The sequence below is a fragment of the Narcine bancroftii genome, chromosome 10 (assembly GCF_036971445.1).
Source record: "Narcine bancroftii isolate sNarBan1 chromosome 10, sNarBan1.hap1, whole genome shotgun sequence".
In the NCBI taxonomy this organism is placed as follows: Eukaryota; Metazoa; Chordata; class Chondrichthyes; order Torpediniformes; family Narcinidae; genus Narcine; species Narcine bancroftii.
This window is the reverse complement of record NC_091478.1, coordinates 16,458,059-16,464,227: the sequence shown is the minus strand read 5'-3', so window position 1 is coordinate 16,464,227 and position 6,169 is coordinate 16,458,059.

Below are 6,169 nucleotides of genomic sequence, written 5' to 3'. Positions count from 1 at the left end.
TCCCTATTAGCAACACATTGGAATGCAGAAATAATTCTTCTGAATAAATGAAGGGCAATAATCCATGCCAGTAGTGAAATGATTGAGATAAATGAAGTGGGTCATGGCACAGATAACTTGCTCTTATATTTTGTTCCTTATCTTTTTTATTTCAGGTTACTTCGGGTTTTTCTTGAGTTCCTTTAAGGGTCTGTGATTTTATCAATAATTGATTTTTTTGCATTTGTTTAATTTGTATAATCTTTCTTGTGGTGTTAGGGTATGGGAGGAGGGGAAGGGGCATGTTATATACCATTGTTGAGAGAGATTGTATTGTTAGTTTGGATTTGTGTGAGTCTTTGAAAATCAAAAATAAAATATTCAAAATAAAAAGAAGGCATTTGATAAACTTGCCTTCTTTGGGTGGGTATTGAGTACAAAAGGTGGGTTCTTATGACACAAGGCATTGGTGAGACCATAGTTGGAGTATTGCATCCAGTTCTGGTTACCCTGCTACAGAAAAAGGGTGCAAAGTAAATTCATCAGGATGTTGCCAGGACTGGAGAGTTTGGGTTATAGGGAGAGGTTGGATTGGCTGCTCTTTATTTAGAAAACCATGAGAGGAATGGATAAAATGAAAGATCATCGCTTTTATTCCCATGGAGGTTGATGAATGTAGGGCATATGTTTAAGAAGGAAGGGGAGAGATTGAAGAAAGGAAACCTTTTCACTCAGGAGGTGCTCCACTTTTGGAATGAGCTACCAGACTAAGTTATAGAAGCAGGAATAAGTGCAACATTCAAAAGACAGTTGTAGAGTTATATGATTATTGTTTAGTTCCCAGCTTAGCAGGATATTGACCAAACACAAAAAAATGGACTAGCCCAAAATGTTACCTTGGTTGGCATATATGAGTTGGGCTAAAGAGCCTGTTCCATGCTGCATCTCTCTGTGACTTCAATTATATTTTTTCCTTCTGCTCAATTGCTTCATCGTAGAAATTTCCTTTTTGTCTTATCAAAGTAGATGTCATTCTGTCTAAACGTTAACAGATGGATAACATGAAAATTCCACCAATGAGACCAATCCTAACTTTATTTTAGTAGGCTGCCTGGGATGTTTTAATAAATCTTTGGAATGTGCCAAATTTTTATCTTTTGCTAATCCAAAGTACAGTTTATGTGCATGAACCTTGAGCTGGTGTTGCAAGATATAAAAATGCTTAAATCGAATCTGCAATTTGTCTCATCAATATAGATTGGAAACAAATACTTTGTCTTTTCAATTGTATCATACCTCTGCCAACAGGAATAATTTATATGGTATAATGAGAATGTTTGAGGAACACTTAGTACTGAGATTACGAATTATTTAACAAGACCAGTGAGATATAGAAGCCTTTTGACATCTTCATGGAAAGGGGTCAGTGACAATTCTCCAAGTGGGAAGGTGATCGGAAAAGGGCTAGAAAAGGTGGACAATGGTCACCTCCATTGCCATAACTGTAAGGTTTTTCTTTTCTCTACATCCTGTTATCTGTTGTCTTGTTGACATGCTACCATGATATCCAGAGTATATCCAACATATTTTTTCTTTTACGTCTGATTTTGAGTGCTTACCATATTTTGCTTTTGAATTTTACATCAAAATAATTCATTCTTGTATCTTGCTATCTTTAACCCCTTTGGCCAATCACCATTTAATTTTTTTAGTTATTGTTTAGTGGTCATTTACCCAGCTGCATCACAAGATCATGTATTTAGCTGCAAGTATTTCACATTGCTGAACAAATTTTGATGCTTCGTCCTCCATACTTTGGCAGGTTTAGCAGCAGAAATTCTTAGGAAGAGAAAACAATACTTTTGATAAGGTTTTGTCCTGTCCTCATAAATGTTGGACTCCCAAGATCTGTGTGTCAGCAGATGGGACCAAGCATCTGCTTTGAACATTTTGCATTCATGGCAATCCCTCCTGGGATATATTAGAACTTCTACATTCCTATTGTGTTACCATAGGTTTCCACAATCTATTTTTTACACTGTTACACTCTACAGCTAAACTGGCCCCAGACATACTGTCCAGTGGCTGCTGCTATTATAGCTTAGAGTACACATGATACATGATGCCTTGGAGCCTTGAAACCTTAGCATCCCGTGAAGAGTGAGCCTGTCATGTATTTCAAAGCATTTACTTACTCTCCGTGGAAAATTTGGGTGATTGTTTTAATTGTTCCATGATTTGTTTCAAGATTTAAGTCTGAAGTACAATTTGGTCTGTCTTTTGGAATTTAATTGATCAGAACAATGTTTAAATCATCTGTTATAATGTAACCATCTTTGACCAATAGCAGACAGTATTTTTATTTACTTAGAAACAATTTTCAATCAATGAGGGACAGTCATATCCCATTGCATTTTTATTTCAATACATTCTTAACTAAATATTAAGTCCAAGGATTATTCATGCAGTTATTTTGTCAATGATAAATTAGGGATAAAAATAATTACATATATATAATTACATGAAACCTTTCTGTGATTATTTATCTTTTGCTGGCTGTCGTAAAATGCTATGGCTTTGCTGTCAATTTAGAGCTGACACATTGCACAGATATATCAATTGTTGGTTGGGGTAAACATGCCTTATTTTTCCAGTCTGATAAATACTTGCCTGTTTCCCCATGTCTAAATTAAAAAAAAATGAAATAACAAAGGAGTCTTAATGATGCAGAATTACTATGTAGTTTGAGTATTTTGTTAGTTAATTTTAAAACATATTTATTGTTCTGTAAACCTAGAAACCCTTAAACTTACTTGTTTATTGCATTTTGTTGTACATAGAACATATAATAATATTTTTGAGTAGAAGAATTAGACTAAGCTATAAGTGCACAAAAAGGCTGCAACGATATGTGACTGGGACAGAAAGGGGCAATGATGAATAACAGATGGACTTCTGGATTTTCTTCTTGGTAGGAAGAGAGAAGCAGAATAAAAAAAAGTTTGAGGAGGAATTTGAGTAGTCTTATGCACAGTTCATTAAACCTTAACATGTAAACAATTAGAAAGACAACATTAATCTTTCTTGCAAGGGAAATAGGGTGTAACTATGTCATTGCTTTGCTGTAAGTTTGTAAGGCATAGAGTCAGAGAGTGTGGAAACAGGCCCTTCGGTCCTATTTTCTATGCCTCTCATAATTTTACATTTGCATGTTAGGTCACCTCTATGGCTCCTTTGTCCAGGGAAAAAAGAGCCTGTCTCTTCAATTTCTCCACATAACTAATCCTCCAGACAAGAATCTCCTCGACACTCAGTCCAGGCATACAATACTGCAAGTTCAGCCTTATCAGTACAGTTGAAGCATAATGTCCTAACTCTTATTTTTTTATGACTGACCCATAGATCTTACTCACCACCTCATTCACCTGTGCTGCCATTTTCAGGGAACTATGAATGGGTTCCAAGGCCTTGCTATTTATCAACATTCCTTGGTGTTTCCCATTTACAGTATACGTTGTACTCCATTTGTCTTGATTAAATGACATCTGCCAACACTTCACCCAACCTTCCATCTGATGATTATCCTGGTCTGACCTTAGACAACATTCTTCTATATTTTCTATAGCTACACCACCATCAATTTTCATGCCACCTTCTTTTAAACTTACTAACAATTCCTCATACTTTCACATCCAAGCTGTTAATATATATATATATATATATATATATATATCACAAATATCAAAGGCTCCAGAACCTATCCCTGTTGTACACCAGTGGTCACAGACTTCCAATCAGAAAATAATCTTCTGCCTCCTTTAACCAAACTTATTTTGGATCCATTTACTAAGCTTGTCATGAATCCCATGAGTCTTAACCTTTTGGACCAGGCTGCCATGTGAGACCCTGTCAAATCTCTTAATTAACTCCATATAGGCATCATTTACCACCCTGCCTTCATCAATCTCCTTGCCTCCCTCCTCAAAGCACTCAATCATATTAGTGACAAACAATTTCCCCCACACAAAGACATGTTGACTCTCTTTAATCATTCCTTGTCTTAATCTTACATAAATCAATCCCTCAGAATTTCTCCAGTAATTTCTCTACCGCCAACATAAAACTCTTCAGGCCATTGTTTCCTGCCCTAGCCCTGTGGTACATTGCAAACAAAGGAACAAGTATTCTCTTTGAGAGGTGTCACAACAACAACCTTGTGCTCAACTTTTAGCAAAACCAAGGAGATGATGTGGACTTCAGGAGGGAGTCAGAGGAGGGATCAGTAGTGGAGAGGGTCAAGAACTTCAAATTCCTGGGTGTCACCATCTCCGAGGATCTATCCTGGAGTCTCCATGTTGATGAAATCATGAAGAGGGCCTGCCAGCAGCTACACTTTGTGAGGTACTTGAGGAGATTCGGTATGTCATCAAAGATGCTTGAAAACTTCTACAGTTGTACTGGGGAGAGCATAATGGCCGGTTGCATCACTGTCTGGTATGGAGGCACCAAATCTCAGGACAAGGATAAACTCCAGAGGATTGTTAACTCACCCTGTGATATCAAAGGCACCAGACTCCACTCCATTGAGGACGTCCACATGAGGCGGTGTCTTTAAAAAGCAGCCTCTATCCTCAAAGACCCCCACCACCCAGGCCATGCCCTCTTCACTCTGCTACCATCAGGAATAAGGTACAGGAGCCTAAAGGTGAGCACTCAGCAGTACCAGGACTTCTTCCCCACTGCCATCAGATTCCTGAATAATCAATCAACCAGACACTGCCTTACTTTTCGTGCTCTCTTATTGTTATTTTTTTCTTGTAATAGAAGATGGTTCATAATATGAATGTTTACTCTATGACGCTGCTACAAAACAATGAATTTCACGACTTGTTCAGACAATAAATCCTATTTCTGGTTCTTGTATTTCACGTCAAGTCTTAAGCACACATTTCCTCGCTGATTGTGAACCACCTTGGCCTTTAGTTACACAAAAACTGAATTATTCTGTCTTTAAAACTCTTAGTTCAGCTTTCAAATCAATGTACTGTCTCCACCCTCTCAATCACCATCTCTCTGGTCTTCTCATTCTGGCATCCTGTCCATCCCTGGATGCAGCCACTCTGCAATTGAGTTGTTGATTTAATTTTCAAAACCTCAGGAGTTGAGGATAATCAAAACTGAGATCTCTTAAGTTTCTTAAAACTCAGGGGAACGGGGAACACCCAATTCCAGCCATTAGCTTATTGAACGGTGGAATAATTTTAAGGACAGCGTGGCCTTCTCTCTTCGTAATTTATGATGGTCTTGGCTTGCAGCCGGGTTTGTACTATTCGCCTCCTCGTCTTCAGGTTTTCCCCATTCACTTGGTCCAACGGAGAGTTCAGGAAACCGCAGAAATGTAACCTTTAGTGGCATTGACGGATTCTGTGGGAAATGTAAGCTTCGTTTATTCCAAAATGGTAGGTGCCGAGACGAATGACGACTTTAGGATTTCCACCAATCTTTCGGGCACTCTCACCGAAGCCTCTTGCTTCGACAACCAACAAGGGGGGCAAACGCTGAGGAAATTAATTGCTTGTCGAAAAAAGAACGCCAAATTCTTGTAGCAGTGTGTGCGTGGCAAGGATTATTTGATTTTTGGACCAGCCGTTTTAAGGATTGCAACTTCTGTTCACACTGCTTTGTGATTTCATGAAACAGATCGCTCGCCAGTGTGAAGCGAACACACAAGAAAGTGCAACAAAGCGCCCTGTAGATTGGAGAACGGATATGGATTTTATTGCTATTTTTCAAATCACCAAATGTGAGGGACAGATGAAGTATCACTGAGATCAGCTTTGCAATCTTTCAATTCCAGTCAGCAAGCGACAAATTGCCATTAGACTGCTTCCTGCTGTAATAATTTCCCTACTTTTAATCTTTGATATCTTGCAGCAATGCGCTCAAAAATTAAGCCATCCATCTCACGGCATCTATTTCAGTCAGATAATGAGCTGGGAACAGTTATGAGCCTTCTCCGCCATTCAGAATCAACATTATTTTAGCCAAACGAAAATGAGGACTCTTTGTCCCTGCACATCACTCTGTCACCCACATGTCACGTCGTCGTCCCAAAGCGAAAAAGATAAAGTGAGGAGAGGGAGGGATGGGGTGGAGTATTGTGGAAAAATAAACGGTGCGTAGCGAAGTA